Below are 20,059 nucleotides of genomic sequence, written 5' to 3'. Positions count from 1 at the left end.
GATATATGGAAAACACTGTCAAGAAGAAGGAACGGAATGGTAGGATATCTGTTAAGACATCAGGGAATAACTTTCAAGTTACTAAAGGGAGCTGCAGAGAGTAAACTGTAGAGGAAGACAGAGACTAAAATGTGTCCAGTAAATGATTAAGAAAGTGTGTTGTAAGTGATACTCTGACATGAAGAGGTAGAGAGGAATTCGTAGCGGATGGCGTCAGACCAGTCAGGAGAATTGAGAAAAAAAATCAGAAGCAAGATCCACTAACGCTGTATGAAGAGCTAGCCGGAAACGTCCACGCCGGGTGTGACTCTTAAAACAACCTCTTCCATGCACCGCCGAGACAAGGAAACTAGTGCCGTAACGGGATATCAAAATCTTCAAATGGCTCTGAGCACTATGGGACTTAACTTCTATGGTCATCAGTCCCCTAGAACTTAGAACTACTTAAACCTAACTAACCTAAGGACAGCACACAACACCCAGCCATCACGAGGCAGAGAAAATCCCTGACCCCGCCGGGAATCGAACCCGGGAACCCGGGCGTGGGAAGCGAGAACGCTACCGCACGACCACGAGATGCGGGCTAACGGGATATCACTATTGCTCTGCACTCGAACGATCCAGACGCGTGATTTCCATGAGAATCATCGTCAACTGTATTCAAAGCTTGAACGACCTCCATGGAACCAGGTAAGGTAATCTCCAGTACACGTTTACCTTGTCCATAACGTGCCAAGCTCGCTGACTTCGAGATGCACTAGCCATGGATAAAGGTGTTTACCATGGGCGTTCAGTAAGTAGTGTAACACATACTTATATCGGCCAGTTTCGGATGAAAAAGTGCGGAATTTGTTGAGCGACATCGTAGAATATTCGCGCTTTGCTCCCTATAGTTTCATGATGTTCCAATAGTTGGCGGCGCTACGCGTTACCTTAAAAATGGTGTCCGTAACGAAGGTGCTTTCCAAGGAGAGAGCTATCATTGCGTTTATTTTGGCGGAAAACCTGTACATCGCAAATATTTACAGCCGCTTGCACGTAACTATCTGATCTCTCACGTGCCGGCTGGCAGGGAACATCTGATCATCTGGTGACTTTATAAGACGGTAAATAACAGCATCGCCTGCAAACAGTGTAAGAGGGCTGCTCAGATAGTCTCCTAAATCGTTTATGCAGATCTGGAATAGTACAGGACCTATAGCACTACATTGGAGAACGCCAGATATTACTTTTGTTTCGTTCGATGACTTTCCGTCAGTTACTGTTAGCGATCTTACTGGCCGGAAATCACGAATCCAGTCTCGTAAATGGGACGAGGGTCCATAGGTACGCAGTTTGATTGGAAGTCACTTGTGAGATATGGTGCCAAAATCCTTCAGGAAATCTAAAAATATGGAATCAGTTTATCATATCCTGTCAATAGCACTCATTAGTTCTTGTGAATAATGAGCTAGTTTCATTTAACAATAACGATATCTTGTGAATCCATTTAGGCTGCTTGTTCTAATGGCTCTAAGCCCTATGGGACTTCACATCTGAGGTCATCAGTCCCCTAGACTTAGAACTACTGAAACCTAACTAACCTAAGGACATCAAACACATGCATACCCGAGGCAGGATTCGAACCTGTGACCGTAGCACCGGCAAGGTTCCGGACTGAAGCGCCTAGAACTGCTCGGCCACAGCGGCCGGCTTGGCTGTTTGTCAGTGAATCGCTGCTTCGAAATAGCTCATAATGTTCCAAAATCCAACTGCAAATCGGCGTTAGCGGTGTGGATCTGTAATTCAGCGGATTACTCCTATTTTCTTTCTTAGATACTGGTATGAGTTGAGCAACTTCGCAGTCTTTAGGTACGGATATTTCAACGAACGACCAGTTGTATATAATCGCTATACATGGAGATATTTTATCCGTGTACTCTGATAGGAACCTGACTGGTATACAATCGTGGCCAGAGGCCTTGCCTTCCTTAAGTGATTTAAGCCGCTTTGCTACACCGAGGACATCTATGTCTAAGTTACTCATGTTGGCAGTTATTCTTGGTTCGAATTCTGGAATATATACTTCGTCTTCTTTGGTCAAGGAATTTTGAGAAACCTTATCCAGTAACTCTGCTTTAGTGATACTGTCGTCAGTAACATCACCACTGTTGTCGTGCGGCGAAGGTATTGATACCGCTTTCCGCTAGTGTGCTTTATGTACGACCAGACTCTGTTTGGACGTTTGGCCAAATTTCGAGACAGAGCTTTGAAGTAGAAAGTATAAAAAGTATCCAACACTGAAGGTGGCGCTACATTTCGAGCTTTTGTAAAACTTCGCCAATCATCAAAGTCTTGCGTCCTTTAAATTTGGCATTTTTGTGTGTACCATAGTGCTAGATATCATTTCTTTGAATTTAAAGCTTATCTAGTCTACTTTTATATATTCTGACTGTCTCTTAGGAAGGCCTGAAGCGATTTTTAGCTGATTTCTTAAATAAATGTATTTAGCGTTTATTCTTGGTGGGCTTGGATGTTACGGTACTCAGTCTCGCTACAACACCTTGTGGCCACTAATTCCTGTACCCGTCATGATGCTCCCCATTTGCTCAGGACTATTTGTTGCCGGCCGGAGGGGCCGAGCGGTTCTAGGCGCTTCAGTTTGGAACCGCTACGGTCGCAGGTTCGAATCCTGCCTCGGGCATGGATGTGTGTGATGTCCTTAGGTTAGTTAGGTATAAGTAGTTCTAAGTTCTAGGGGACTGATGAAAAATGTTCAAATGTGTGTGAAATCTTATGGGACTAAGCTGCTAAGGTCATCAGTCCCTAAGCTTAAACACTACTTAACCTAAATTATCGTAAGGACAAACACACACACCCATGCCCAACGGAGGACTCGAACCTCCGCCGGGACCAGCCGCAGGGACTGGTGAGCTCCGATGTTAAGTCCCATAGTGCTCAGAGCCATTTGAACCATTTGGCTATTTGTTGCTAAGAGATCAAGTATGTTTTCGCAACCATGTAGACTTCGGGTGGGCTCCTTAACTAATTGTTCAAAATAAATATCTGAGAACGTATTCAGAACGATTTCGTACAAGATTTCCGCCTACCTCCGACTTTAAATACGTAATTTGGATAACTTCTTTGACAATTCCTGTCTCCATATTGGTATATTATGTAATGTGATCTCTCAGGTTTTCTCGATGTGTTTAATTCATGGCATGCTTGAGGGTATTCAGCCGAGTTGTTGATTCCCTTTTCATGCACAGTATTTTAACGACGGACTTAGCCGTCTTGTTCAGGTACTGCGATCTATATTATGTGTACTCACTGTCTGGACTAATAACTCTGGCCACAAGATTAAAATAATAAGAAACTGGCAAATCATGGAACCAGTGGATCGCTTACGACGTAATGAACGCTAGGAATAGTCCCCTCTCCCCCCCGGACAGCCGATCCCTCACAATATGATACCCCAGACTGTGAACTATTCACATAACCGTCTCGATAGAAGAACTATCGTTCCAACATCGTATTATCTCTAGCTACAACGCACATGTAAAAGAACAAACTCAAATATAGCAGCGTGGCAAATGGTATCATTGCGTTGCCATTGATTTCCACTATCACTGACGCATTAAGCGCGCGTGTCTGATAGAGATGCATTATCTTTATTGGTCTCTTTGCAATTTGATGTCTCATAAGAGAGGGCAATGCTGGATGCAACATAAATGTAGCTAGAGGCGAAAGTCGAAAGCGGAAAAGTACTAGGGAGGTAGGGGCATCAATTTTGCTAATTGACGGAAGCCACACGGCCTGCCGGAGGCAAGATCTCTTCGAAACAATGTTTGCACTTTCCGCCCCTTTATCCTCGACAGGTCGCGTCAAACAGTGTCAGGGCTAGCAGCACAATCCTAGGCTTTCTCCCTGAACAGCAGACAGCGAAATCAAACAACGTGACCACGTGATATGCTTCGCCGGTCGCGCTAACGTGAAGGGGCTGTGAGCGCATATTTACTTCAGCGAACACCACACGCTGTGATGCCTTAGGTAACGGCTTTGGTAAACTATGATATTTGCCAATAAATATTACGCAGAACACGTTTCGCATCACTGTACGTGAGACGCGCAGACAACAAGTCTCGTGTGTGTGTGTGTGTGTGTGTGTGTGTGTGTGTGTGTGAGTGCGCGTGCGTGTGTGTTTTGTGGCGACCAATAAAATATATATTAGATTATACGCTACATTGTTTCTATAAGGAAATGTTATCATCAGAATGTCGTATTAGGGCGCACTGCAGTCCGACCTTCAGCTTAATCCCGCAGAAGTCCGATGATGACAATATCCAACACCTCTATAATACAGTGCGTTCGGAAAGTCGCTATTTACTGGCCTATGAGTGTAGACTACATCGACAGCTCGGAACAAAGTTGGCAGAACACAATGTGTCAGAACTGTTTTTTTTCATAAATACGTGACTGTTTTTAATTCGCTCTACTCTTCCGAAACATTTAACTGATTGTTGTTTCAGTTGATGAAAGCTGCTGATTACGATGTGTAGTGTTCAGTTATTTTTAAATTATGATCCATTAAATCGACGAGCGTAACTTTCCTGTTAACACGTGTTTCGACACGGCAATAAATACACGTAGTTAGTGCAGAAGGTATTCGCCGAAAAATTCCCAGCAACAGCGGTATCCTAATCGTAGCGCGGTTCGAGACTTATCGACAAATTTGAAGAGAAAGGCTCAGTTTTAGATGACGAACAAACTGGGTGACCACCTAAAATAAAAGAATAAAAGTTGTTAAATGTTTCTGATTATATACAGCAACAGAGTCCAGCAAATTCGTTGTCCAAGTTGGCACAAGGAAAACATATTGGGCTTTCAACAGCATATTAAGCGAATAGGAAGACAATGAGATTTGCTAAAATGCTTTCAACAGCCTAGATCGCATAAAATATTTCTTTGTTTAAGAGAATCGGTTTCGAAAGGCTTTGCTGTCATCTTCAGATCTGTAACAAAGTGCATATACATGGAATATACCTCATGACATGAGTTAAGATGTAATACTTCAGATAAAACCAGAAGTTGAACTATACATTTACATATCTTAAACATCTCTTTGTTATAAAAGATGTTTATTTCACTATTGAACCTCACGCCAAATTATCAAGAGGATAAAAATCAGAGCTCATAAAAGGTTTAAACAGCTACTGTGTACTGTGCTTTTGTGATGTAACAAATATCTGTGAGCGATACAGATATCGACATGACCATCTTCACAAGGTCCTTTATGTTTTTAAATATTTTAGCAATACAAATATTTTACAATGTGCCGATTTTTATCCGCTTGACAACCTGGCATGAGGTTCGACGTAAAAGGAACACACTTTACAATAAAAATATTTTAAGGTATGTAAATGTATAGTTCCACCTCCGGTTTTTGAAATGCCAAACTAAAACTTTTATCTCAAATATTTGATCTTATCCGGCCGTTGTGGCCGAGCGGTTCTAGGCGCTTCAGTCCGGAACCGCGCTGCTACTACGGTCGCGGGTTGTGTGTGTGATGTCCTTAGGTTAGTTAGGTTTGAGTAGTTCTAAGTTAGGGGATTGATAACCTCAGATGTTAAATCCCATAGCGCTTAGAGCCATTTGAACCATTTTTATTACATCTTAACTAATGTTACAAGACATATCCATGTATAAGCAATTTGTTACAGACCCGAAGATGACAGCAAAGTCTGTCGAAACCGGATTATTAAAAGAAGAAATATTTTATATGTTAGGCTGTTAATTGTTTCAGCAAGTAAAACAGATCGCACCTTGAATACTCTCAAATGAGAAAATTCAATCAGACAATGAAACTGTTGCAACTTCCACATAGATTAAAACTGTTGGCCGGTTCCAGACTCAAACTCGAATGTAGGAGATGGGGTACTCGCGGAAGTGAAGCAGCGAAGACGGATCGTGGGCAGCTGTTGGGTAGTTCAGTCGTTAGAGCACTTTCCTGCGAAAGAAAAGGTCCCAAGTTCGAGTCTCGGGTCGGCACACGGCATTAATCTCCCAGGAAGTTTCATATAAGCGCGCATTCCGCTGCAGAGCGATAAATTCAATCTGGAAATGTCCTCCAGGTGGTGGGTAAGCCATGTCTCCGCAACAACCCATCTTCAAGAGATGCTAGTCGCGTACGTTATGCAGGGGCACTCTTGTGAAGTTTGGAGGATATGAGATGAGGTTTTGGCGGAAGTAAAGTTGTTAGGAAGGGTGCTTGGTCGTGCTTGGTATTTCTGTCGTTAGAGCATTTACCCACGAAAAGCAAAGGACGCGAGTTCGAGTCTCTGCCCGATTCACAGTCTTAATCTGCAAGGAAGTTTCATATCAGATCCCACTCCACCACAGGGTAAAAAATTCATTGATTTAAACTGTTCGCGTATTAAGCGACAGCAGTGCAAGAACTGAAAGATGTGGATCATGAAGAGCGAATCCGTTACTAGAGATGGTTTACATCCTCTATTGAGAGTATACCACTGACATTCTTGATGTCACCTTCAATACAGACGAGGCCTAGTTCAACGACTCTGGTAATTTAAACAAAGTAAATACCCGATTATGAACAACGGAGTTCCTGCTGTGCTTGGAATGCAAAAATGGCTCTGAGCACTATGCGACTCAACTGCTGAGGTCATCAGTCGCCTAGAACTTAGAACTAATTAAACCTAACTAACCTAAGGACAGCACACAACACCCAGCCATCACGAGGCAGAGAAAATCCCTGACCCCGCCGGGAATCGAACCCGGGAACCCGGGCGTGGGAAGCGAGAACGCTACCGCACGACCACGAGATGCGGGCCTCTTGGAATGCAACATCATCAAAAATTGAAGGAGAGGTAGCAATGACCAAATGGTGCATAACTGGACTCGCATTTTTTTTTAAGAAACCGTGTTCACTGAACGTTGTCGTTTAACGATCCACAATTTCAATGGACGGCTAAAGAAAGAGGAAATTAACTACTCATGGATTCAACAAGTAGGCGATACTGTGCACATAGCTAAGAACACTATGCTTTGTCTAGAAGTGTTTTTGAGGAACTAATCATCACAAAAATGTTTTGGCTCCTCGCTTGCTGTACCTTATGCTACCAGAAGGTGTTCTTTGCGGAGCAAGAAAAGTGTAGCGTATCCAAATCTGCCACAAACCCCTTGCGACTTAAAAACTGAAATAACTTGGTATATAAGAAGTCTATCACAATGTTATTGTCGTCAAGTATTTTCAAATAAAATTAAGCGTGTTGAGATACAACCGCCCTTTGTGTCCTTTCCAATACGTATTGTAATTGAACAGCAACTTTCTTAACAACGTGTGCCTCTTGGTCGCAGCACATACATCAGTAGTGTGTGAAGTTACAATTATATATTTCACTATTATTTTAAGCTTCGACAAGGCGTATGTGGTAACTGAGAACTTGTGGCCTATGATGCACTGAGGTGGGAGTAAGAATTTGCGTACTATTAGCAGCACACACAAACAAGAGGTTGACAACAAGAAGAGCGATAAAGACGAGTCGTATAAAACAAGCGGTGGGAGGCGGATGTGCGCCAACGATTTAACGTCACCTTTAACAAGGATTGTAACTGTTACAACAAAGGTAAATTAATCAAGCAAAAGTTTACGTTGAAACAGAGATGGATACAACAGTGTGTACAGTCAGGTAGTGGGAGAGAAGAGGAGTGGAATGAAAGACTGTGTACCAGTGAAAAGTCTAAGTGATGAGAGACTTTTTCTAGCGCGGATAGTTTCTGTTTGGCTGAAGATGTTGGCGTTATAGTCTCCGGTCCTTGGATGGTGCAGCTTTGAGTGCTAGGCTACACCGTGAACAGGTCTTTATCTCTGTGTGCTCAGTTACTTCCTTGACACTGCTGCCAACTGTTGAAGAAACATAACATTACTGTCTCACAGATATTTAACCTTGTAGAACGGGAAATAAATTGTCTATGACAGTTCAAAGTGTGTGTACATTTTTGGCGCACCCTGTATATATATATATATATATATATATATATATATATAAGGTGTCCCATTTATCTTGACCACCCTAAATAAGTCTGTCCAAAAGCAAATTACAGCACGATTGCCTTCGTTGTAGCTTTGTTTTTTACAAAGATATGAACAGCCTTATGACTTTTTTAAATGGCACCCTGTATTTTTTATTGGGTAATTCATTTCCTCTCCTAAAAACCTAATCAAAAACGTATCACAGAGAACCAATCACTAAAACACAAAGGTGTTAAGTACGTAACACAACATTGACATTGACGTTCCCAGCGCTTAGTGCAGGTACTGACAGTAATGGAACACATCCATGTGCTGACGTTGACAGAGGACAAATGTAAACATAAATAGAATGCACACCAGTCATTCCGTCAACCATCATCAGTTGAAGAGTCGTGTGAGTAGCATGTACACCAACAAAGAAAAGGTAGAAATGCTACTCACCTAAGGGGAATGTAAGTTGGCAGAACAGTAATTACAATAATGTTTTATTATGTGTGGGTACATTTAGCACAGTAGTTTAGTCATTTTAAATACTGTTGTTTAGAGTAGGTATACAGTAAAGGCTGTTCTCCCCACAAAGTGGCTGGCTCTGAGCACTATGGGACTTGACTTCTGAGGCCATCACTCCCCTAGAACTTAGAACTACTTAAACCTAACTAACCTAAGGACATCACACACAGCCGGCCGAAGTGGCCGTGCGGTTAAAGGCGCTGCAGTCTGGAACCGCAAGACCGCTACGGTCGCAGGTTCGAATCCTGCCTCGGGCATGGATGTTTGTGATGTCCTTAGGTTAGTTAGGTTTAACTAGTTCTAAGTTCTAGGGGACTAATGACCTCAGCAGTTGAGTCCCATAGTGCTCAGAGCCATTTGAACCATCACACACATCCATGCCTAAGGCAGGATTCGAACTTGCGACTGTAGCGGTCGCGCGGTTCCAGACTGTAGTGCCTAGAACCGCTCGGCCACCCCCGCCGGCTCCCTACAAGCTGCATCTACATAATGTTTCTTTTATTGTTGTTGTTGAAGGTAGGTGAAATGCTATGCAGGCAGCAGAACTATACAGAGAGCGACACCCTGACAAGAACCCACCTTCCCGACGAATGTTTTCTCATATTGTCGCGACGTTTCAGGAGACGGGAAGTGTCAACCCACGACAACGCAATCGTCGTAGCACTCGTTCTGACGAAGCTGCCGAAGTTAACTGTTCTCGCTTCTGTTGCTATGAATCCACATGTGAGCACACAACAGCTTGAACACGAGATTGGCATTCCTAAAACCAGTGTACATCGCATTCTTACACGTCACCGGTTCCATCCTTACCATGCACACCTATATCAAGAATTGCATGGGAATGACTTCTAGAATCGTGTACAGTTCTGTCAGTGGGCACAACAAATGGTTCAAATGGGTCTGAGCAGTATGGGACTCAGCTTCTGAGGTCATTAGTCCCCTAGAACTTAGAACTAGTTAAACCTAACTAACCTAAGGACATGACACATCCATGCCCGAGGCAGGATTCGAACCTGCGACCGTAGCGGTCTCGTGGTTCCAGACTGCAGCGCCTAGAACAGCACGGCCACTTCGGCCGGCTGGGCACAACAGCAAATCCTCGCCAACCCGAACTACTTCTCCAATGTTCTATTTACCGATGAATGTTCCTTCTCAAACAAAGGACAGGTACATACTAGGAATACGCATTATTGGTCCAGCGATAACCCATGATGGCTTAGACAGGTGGAACACCAATTTCAACAAAGAGTTAACGTCTGATATTGGATGCTTGGTACTACAATTATTGGCCCTTATTTGTGGTAGTCTAATCGGCACAGCGTATGCCAAATTCCTCAGATGAATTCCTCCTCCTTTTCTTGATGAAGTGCTGCTAAGAACCAGAATGCTTATGCGGTATCAACACGATGGATGCCCAGCACATAATGCCTTGCGTGCACGTCGTGCTCTGAACAGAAGGTATCCTGCCAGATGGATTGGTGGAGGAGGAACAGTTACTTGGCCTGCTAGGTCTCCTGATTTAAATCCTCTTGACGTTTTTTTCTTCGGGGATGAATTAAAGACGCTGTCTATCGCGATATTCCAACAACCCCAGAGGACATGCAGGAACGTATCGTGCTTGCTTGTCATTCTATTCAACAGGCAATACTGGAAGCAGTGAATAATTCTTTCATTCAACGAGTACACCAGTATATCGGTGTCCAAGGTCACCATTTTGAGCACCTTCCAATGTTCTACTCCCGGCCAATGGTACAGGAGAGTGAAAGTCAATTTTTTGTTATGTTTTTACTTGGTTTTCATTTGTTGTCTGACAACTCCAGCAAGTAGACGAGTTTGTGATCCTGGGCTGAAAGTCAATGTTGTGTTTTTTGTAATTAATAACGTTGTGTTTCAGTGAATGGGACACTGTAATTCATTTTTGAATAGGTCTTTGAATGAATTACAGGGTGCCACTAAAAAAAGTCATAACGCTGTTCATATCTGCGCAAAAAATGGAGCTACAACGAAGGGAGTCATGCTGATTGATGTCCCCCTGACGGCTAAAGAACATTTGCTTGAAACATTTTGTAATTTGCATCTGGACAAACTGTTACTTAGGGTGGTCAAGATAAATGGGACACCCTATATATATGAAATGTCGTCACTGTATTGGAATTTCATACTCTTGAAGTTTGTGATGATAGTAGAAAAAATGGTTAAAATGGCTCTGAGCACTTTGCGACTTAACTTCTAATATCATCAGTCGCCTAGAACTTACAACTAATTAAACCTATCTAACCTAAGGACACCACACACATCCACGCCGGAGGCAGGATTCGAACCTGCGACTGTAGCGGTCGCTCGGCTCCAGACTGTAGCGCCTAGAACCGCACGGCCACTCCGGCCGGCGAACTCTGTAGCGTGGAACCCTGGATGGAGAATAAATCTGGCAACAATGCAGAAATTAAATTCGTTTTCTCAAATGTCGCTACAAGGGATTTTTGGTCCTAGAACAGAATTTCCAGGAGAGTTCTTCCTTTATGCTTTCCCAACAAGCAAGTTTTGATTAATATTCCAATACTAAAAGTAATTAGATCTAAAACAGTTATGAATTAGTAACAGAAATACACATACACTTACATGTATAAAAACATAAGATCTTATTCATATATATGTAAACATATATAAGTCATTTATACGCAAATGCAGATGCATGAACACACTTGTACACAATACACACACACACACACACACACACACACACCTATATATATATATATATATATATATATATATATATATATATATATATATATATATATATATAAAAACTCAGCTAATACTTGTGAGGTGCATTTTCTCTGGTGTTCTTCATTGTGCAGCTGGAGTCACCCATAACAAACACAGATCATCATGTCTTTCTTGCAATGCACACTGTCAGTACAAAGTGTCGGTTCATTTCGCATTACGATAAAAATGTATTAAAAGGCACAGTAAAACTCTCAGAGTAATAGATACTCCGTGGATTTCAGTTAGATTTCATCATGGTCAGACAGAAATTCCGAAATCGGATTCTGTATTGTAAGGCGTACCCAGGAGCAGATATATACTCAGATTACAAACTAGCAGTGATAAAGAGTCGGCTAAAGTTTAATCGATTAGTCAGGAAAAATCAATACGTGAAGAAGTGGGACACGGAAGTATTAACGAATGACGTGACACTCCTGAAGTTCTCTAAGGCTGTAGGTACAGCAATAAAGAATAGTCCGGTAGGCGGTACAGTTGAACAGGAATGGACATCTATAAGAACGATAATCACAGAAGCTGGAATGGAAAACATAGGTACAAAGAAGGTAAATGTAAAGAAACCATCGGTAAGAGAAGAAATACTTCAGCCGTTTGATAAATGAAGGAAGTACAAAAATGTACAGGGAAGTTCAGGAATACAGAAATAGAAGTCACTGAGAAATGAAATAAGTAGGAGGTGTAGTGAAGCTAAGACGAAATGGCTGCATGAAAACTGTGAAGAAATCTAAAAAGAAATGATATTCAGAAGGACTGACTCAGCAGATAGAAAAGTCAACACAACCTTCGGAGAAATTAAAAGCAAGGGTACATCAAGGGGTGATGTGACGTAAAATTTAAACATTTAATTAAAAAATAATTATTCTTTTGGACAGAACTTTCATTCTGTGGATCGGTAAAGCAACCCTTGCATTTCTCACTACGTTAATGAAACTTTCCTCTATCAAATTAATTTCTATCAAATTAAATTATTGCAGGTGCCAAACTCTTTTCTACTCCACACGCAGGGTCGATTACAGTCAGTTCGCGTTTCTTCTTAATCCATGTGCAACAGCAAAAGTCGGAGTTAGAAAAGAGGGGGCTTAGAGCATCATTTCCATATGAAGATTCTAGAAGAATTTAGTGTTAAATACACTGCTAGCCCCGGCACCTCGCAATATCACCGTAGCTAATCAGGAGCTCTGATTTACACTCCGATTATCCTGATTAACCGCCCAGCTCTAATCTAACTGGTGCAACCTGAGACAAGTAGATGTTCTGCATTAAACTCCTGCACGATGGATGGGAATGACGATGGAAGGTCAGACAGACCCCTTTCAACACCTGTGACACCTGTCTTCTTCGCAACTGGGTGGCGTGAGGTACTCGCGTAAACATCGTCCGCCCACAGTACGGGAGGAGAGGAGTCGCTGCAGTAACTCAGCCGTCGTGCCGCCCACGCTCACTTCTGGCCGGCTCCCTTTCATTCGCGGCCGCTATTACCGTAATTACGTATTGTCGCAATTAGCGGACGCCCCGTGCGGTCGGCGAAAAATGTTGCGATTCATTAGCGAGAGAGAGCGTCCGGCGGAGTCCGAACGCGGAGCGGAGCGGTGCTCGCCTAAGCCGCGTGATCTCGCGGCGTGCGCGGCGTTTGTTGTGCAATCACTTAACAGCGCCGCCTGCGACGCCTGCTTTGAGCGGATGCCCGCCACTTGTTGTCGGCGCGATGCTCGTAATAGGAGCAGGCGGCGGTGGTGGGCGGCGCGGGCTAAATGCGAGCGATTAGCGGACCCGCCTGGCGGGCGAAAGATCAGCGAGCAGCGGCGCAGGCGGCTAGATGCGGGGCGGCCGCGGGTGACGCAGATCGCCACACACGTCTGCGCAGGAGAGAGGTCTTGTCTCTCGTGTCCGCGGTCGCAGCGCCGCTACCCGTCGCCACTCAGCCTGACCTTCTGCCAGATTGTCTGTGTGGTGTGTGTACTGTAAGACCTTCAGTACACACACCATCAGATTATTTGACTTGTCGCTCTAACGAAGTAGGCGAGTGCCAGCAATATGTCTCGTGGTCTTATCGTGGCGTGTTTATCTTCTGGCGTTAGGTCAGACGATAGAAATGCCACTTGCATGCTTAGAGTAGCAGAATGACGGTGACCAACTTTAAACAGAACTTGATTAGTTTTCACACACATTTATTAAAATAACAAGCATAAGAGTTACTTAACTTGGTTCTGGATGCTATTTACAATTGACAATTAATTGACAACTAATTAATTTGGTCCGTCACTATGGCAGCGCCATCTCGAAGTGCGGAGAAGCGCCAGCGCTGTGCCTGCACTGTTGTGCATAGCGGGCCGTGCTCTAGTGGGAAAGTTGTGTACCCGCTGATTATGCGAAAGTTCCTTTGGTATTGGTACATTAATCTTATTCTCACATACATCTCTGATACTTGCCAAAAGTGTCTATGCATTTATCTTCATGGCTATGTACAGGAATATGGTAATCTTATTAGGTGCAGACTGAAACTTGACTATAGACTGGTACAGACAAATGTAGAACTCGTACAGACTGTTGCAGACAAATGCAGACTGGTACAGACTAACCGGAGGTCTGTCCACTCGTTATAATACCTCGCACGTTCATGTATCACTGCGCGAGTGTGATCCGTGAGGAGAAAAGGTTCTCCGTTAGCAGCAATCTCATTGCCCGCGTTACATATTAATGCACGTATCGGTGGAAGCATAATTTGGTCCGTCTCTATGGCAGCGCCATCTTGTAGTGCGGAGAAGGGCCAGCGCTGCACCTGCGCTGTTGTGCTTGGCGGGGCGCACTCTAGTGGGAAAATTGTGTACGCACTGACTACGCGGAACTATCTACACAACAGTCGACAGAGGTCTCCCTCTCGGTAATTAATTATTTCTGCCATGTCGATAATGATACTAACTCTGTAGTTTACCTGACACTACAAATGATGGCATTTCAAGTATCGTCTTGTAACACTATTCGCACGGATGCGATCAAAAATGGCTCTGAGCACTATGGGACTTAACTTCTGAGGTCATCAGTCCCCTAGAACTTAGAACTACTTAAACCTAACTAACCTAAGGACATCACACACATCCATGCCCAAGGCAGGATTCGAACCTGCGAATGTATCGGTCGCGAGATTCCAGACTGTAGCGCCTAGAACCGCTCAGCAGATCGGATGCGATCCCTTCACTTTATAGTTAGATCGGTTTCCAATAACCAAAACACACCAGGGTAGGTATCAAGAAGTTTGACTGATATTTTTATGCTAAGGGTTAAAGATTTACACTCGTAGCTGGAATAACAACATTCCCTGTGCTGTATGAGATGCTGACATGTACTTATTGAAGTAATAAACGTATTAATCAAGTTACTGATACTTAATGACAAGCCAAAATGCAATTTATACTATCACACTGTAACACTTTACGCACAATATCAAACCCTTTTCTTTGTAGTCAGGTAGGTGGCCAGGTAACAAAACCCGCCAAGCCCAGTATCGAGAAGTTCGACCGATATTTTAGGACTAAGAGTTAAAGATTTGCATTCGTAACTGGAATAATAACCTTCTCTAAGCTATTCGGGATGTTGACATGTTGTAATAGATGAATTAGCGATGTTTGATGACAAACCAAAAGTCCTACAATGATTGAAGCTCCATAATACACAAACTAGAGAATGTTTTACATCACCCCTGTTCCCAGAACTCTTTAAGATAGACGTTGACTGTTGACATTGTATCACAGATACAGTCCCTTTAAGTGTTCAGAGATATCACTAAACAACCATGCAAGAGCAGCGCCTATTAGACGGAGGGGGTCCGACAGCCGATCAGTTCCAATCATTCCACCAGGAAGGATGTACACGGCTCGTGCTAACTGTAGTTCAACCATGCCTTGACGGTCAATACCGCGTTTCAAAAATGTTCAAATGTGTGTGAAATCTTATGGGACTTAACTGCTAAGGTCATCAGTCCCTAAGCTTACACGCTACTTAGCCTAAATTATCCTAAGGACAAACACACACACCCATACCCGAGGGAGGACTCGAACCTCCACCGGGACCAGCCGCACGGTCTGTGACTGTAGCGCATCAGACCGCTCGGCTAATCCCGCGAGGCAATACCGCGGTTCGATCGCGTGCGCATTGTTACTTTGTGACAGAAATGTCTCTCAACAAGGGAAGTGTCCAAGCATCTCGGAGTGAAACAAAGCGATGTTGTTCGGACATGGAGGATATACAGAGAGACAGGAACTGTCGATGACTTGCCTCGCTGAGGCCGCCCAGGGGTTACTAATGCAGTGGATGACCGCTACCTACGGATTATGGCTCGCAGCAATCCTGACAGAAACGCCACAATGTTAAATAATGCTTTTCGTTCAGCCATAGGACGACGTGTTACGACTCAAACTGTACGCAATAGGCTGCATGATGCACAACTTCATTCCCAAACTCCATGGTGATGTCCATCTATGCAACTACAAGACGATGCAGCGCGGTACAGATGGACCCAACAAGGTGCCGAATGGACCGCTCAGGAGTGGCACCACGTTCTCTTCACCGATGTGTGTTGCATATGCCTCCAACCAGACAATCGTCGGACACGTGTTTGGAGGCAACCCGGTCAGGCTGAACGCTTTGGACACACTGTCCAGCAAGTGCAGCAAGGTGGAGGTCGCCTGCTGTTTTGGGGTGGCATTATGTGGGGCCGACGTACTCCGCTGGTGGTCATGGAAGGCACCGTAACGGCTGTACGATACGTGAATGCCATTCTCCGACCGATAGGGCAGCAATATCGCCAGCATATTGATGAGGCATTCGTCTTCATGGACGGCAACTCGCGTCCCCATCGTGCACATCTTGTGAATGAATTCCTCGAGGATAACGTCATCGGTCGACTGAAGTTCCCAGCATGTTCTCCAGACATGAACCGTATCGAACATGCCTGGGATGGATTGAAGAGGGCTGTTTATGGACGACGTAACCCACCAACCACTCTGAGGGATGTAAGCCGAATCGCCGTTGAGGAGTGGGACAATCTGGACCAACAGTGCCTTGATGAAGTTGTGGATAGTATGCCGCGACGAATACAGGCATGCATCAATGCAAGAGGATGTGTTACTGGGTATTAGAGGTACTGGTGCATACATCAGTCTGGACTACCACCTCGAAGGTCTCGCTATATGGTGGTATAACATGCAATGTATGGTTTTCGTGAGCAATAAAAATGGCGGAAATATTGTTTATGTTGATCTCTATTCCAATTTTCTTTACAGGTTTTGGAGCTCTCGGAGCCGAGACGATGCAAATCTATTTTTGATGTGTGTAAAACAATTCTAATAAATAGCGAAGCAATTTAAGGTGCACTGATTCTCATTTTAGTCCGATATTGACCACAACTTGTAAATAACCTTCAGCGTTACTAAAATTTGGAAGCGACATTGAAATTCAAGAAGCATATAATTTACGAAATTTCGCATTACAAAAGCTATTTACCATCTACGAAACTTGTATCTCATCATAAAGCTCAGGTGACGGAGAATCCGGAAAAACTCTCATTTTTGCGTCAAACTTGCTGGATTGTCGATCCTTTGAAATAAGTAAGAATTATACTGCGTCGTAAATACTTCTTCTAGATTCGTCTCGATGTCAATATCAAAATTACACTTATGTTTTTATGGTGTTAAATTAAATGAACAGCAATCAAAAAGTTACAGCTCCAAGAAAATAAACTTAAAATCACAGTATAGTCTATCTAATTGAAAGTTCTACCTTCTAGTCAAATTACATGTTAACAATCGAAAAATTTACGACCGATGTAACATGTGTAACAACACTTAATCATTTTGATTGATGATTAAGACATGTGTAAGAAAGTAACACTGTGAGATATCAGTTGAACCTGTAAGGTTTTCAAAGACTTTAACCTTTTATGATGCAAAACTAACTCGCAATGTATATACTCTTGAGTGCAAACATGTCTCTATCGCTCTCTGCATACTAGGATATCGTGCAGTACTAGTGAAACTTGTGCAGTGTATACATTGGGTAGCTATTGACCCACTGGTGAATAATAACGATATATAGCAGCATGAACGGTCCTTACATTTATATAAGGACAGCAGAGGAAAATAATACCTAAATTCTACTCGTAAATTCGAACCTGACAAACCCAACGCATTGCTACATGGTGAAGAAGACCAACACTACTGAAGATAAGTACAAAATCATTCATCCTGTACTAATTTATCTAAACTTGCAGAAACTGAATCTGTTGTGCTAACCTCATGAATGTGAGAATCCATATGAGTTCCACACAAGAAGGCTGAGTGCATCTTACAGCCTCAAAATACGAGGGAAATTTTAAAAGTTAAGAACGTATTTCGCTCCAGACATTTTTATTCAACAGTAGCTGTGCTCAGCATGTGTCACAATGCATTTTTTTTGTAGGTAGGTAGACATATACAAAGCAGATATATATGTCATATAAATTTAAATAAATTCTTCACACACAACTAACAAATTTCACTCTTATTTGTACACAGATCTCTTTCGTATCTCCAGCAAATTCCATCCTGCGGTTTCATTTGAATACTGACGAAACTTGTAATTCTGCCAGTTACTGATTGTAGTTTTCAGAGAAACGACTGTCCCTGGCAGTTGTTTGATCCTCCTCTGTTTCACAGCTTGCGACCCCAGAATAGGCGTTATATGTCCCTGTGGCTCTGACCTGTGTCGCATGATCTTTGTCCATGAAATATGATGTGGTTGATGGGAAAACACAAATGAGAGGTAGATTTCGCTTCGTACTTTTAAAGTATATCAAGTTAACTAATTGTAGCAAACAAATATCAACGGGTTGTTTTCGGACGTTTCTGCATTTTGCCAGTTCTCATCGTCACTCCCCTCCCTACCGTAAGCTGGATTATGATACTCCCACCGTACTTTTATGCAATTAATTAGTCGTGAATATTCTAAATTTGGTTGAAATTGTTCCAAGCGTGTCTAAGTTATGTTGTTATGCCACGCCCTTTCATCCGAACGCTCGGCCATACAGGTACCAGGTGTGTCTTTAAGTCATACTAAATTTTTCCATACAGCAAGTGATACATGTGTCAGTTCTTGTAGAAATTCCTTTTGGCGTTACAGATATACCTACACTTTTTGCAGTCACATCCATAGCTTCAAACAGAGGGGTGAAACATCATCGTCACTGTCATCTGTAAGTCTAGCGACCCCAAAATATATAAATTTGTTACTAATATCGCCAGTTATCGATTATTTGAACATGTTCGTTTCCACACTGCCATCCCCACCCCTAAGGGGGTATTTTATACAAATAGTGAGGCATGTATGTATAATATCTGCTTTAAATTGCTCCATTTCAGCTTCTATGTCATCCCTTTTCAGTCCCACCTTCATGGTGAGTAGGCGGTTCTTACCCCACACAAATATTCACGAGCATCAGGACAATAACTCACCGAAGTTCTGTAGTAATCTGATGAGCGGTTTAGGAAGGAATAGAAAATGAACAAACAAATATTCATGTTTATATATTAACTAACGAAAGGAACTTATTTTACAATGTATTTTGAAACCTTAGCTATTTTTCTATGCATCTGCAGCTCAATTTAAAGATTTGTCCTACCGTCCCACAAGCTTTCCTGCGCCTTCTGGACACTCAATTGCCGCCTAGTTCCTAAACCAGTCACAAATGTAGTCCTTCAGTTCGTTATCATTCACATATTTTTCTGCACAATAAATCATTAGATTTAGGAAAATGTTGGTAACCACTCGGGGCCAAGTCTGAGTTAAAAGGCAGATGTTCAGGAACTTTCCATTCAAACTACCAAAGCAAGTCCTTCATCAATGCAGCAGATGGGGGCGAGAGTTGTGAACAAGCGCAATGCCGGTGGACAACAATCCACGCCGTTTATTTTGAACGGTACGGCTTAGTCAGTGAAGGCACTGACAGTAGGCGGCTATGTTTATGATCTCTTCTCTAGGTTGAAGGTCGGTAATTAGGACGCCTTTCCAATCCGAAAAGATTGTGGCGATGATTTCTTTTGTGATCAAAATTTGCATTGTCATTTTCACTAACGTTGGGAATCGTGAATGATGCTGTTCCTCTGACTGGCCCTTTGTTTCTGGATTTTTATGTGAAACAAGCGTCTGCTTACCAGTAACAATGTGGGTAAAAACTCCTCGTCATATGTGCCGCGCCGAGTGAGTATAGTCAATCCAACATTCCATAATGTTCGAATACAGTGTTAATTGTGATACGTGGTACTTACTGGAATTAAGGAAAACATGGAACGGAGGACCCACCATTATAACTTATTTTCTCACGACCTGTTTATTTAACAATGTATAAACTGTATTTTACAGATAATCGAAGCATTTAACCTAAAAATTTTCTTTAACAAAATGAACAAATTTGCAAATATATTTTGACCTTAAACAGCTTGAATAAAGAAATCTGAAGTGCTGTATGGTAAAACGGCAAACAACATGACAATGATTACAAGACGGCCGGACCTGCGGCCCGCCAGTTATTGGGCGAAAGAGCAGTGTTTGCTACCGCGCTGGACACAGTCTATCTTATTAAACGCCCTTCTGCAGCACATGAAACTATATAAGCACCACTGATGACATGAGTGATTCAGTTACTGAAAATAGATGACTTAACTTTTAATTTGAAAGCTGTACGTCGAAAGGTTCGACGTT

Source organism: Schistocerca americana, chromosome 8 (assembly GCF_021461395.2).
Source record: "Schistocerca americana isolate TAMUIC-IGC-003095 chromosome 8, iqSchAmer2.1, whole genome shotgun sequence".
Lineage (NCBI taxonomy): Eukaryota > Metazoa > Arthropoda > Insecta > Orthoptera > Acrididae > Schistocerca > Schistocerca americana.
Note: the sequence above shows the minus strand (reverse complement) of the source record.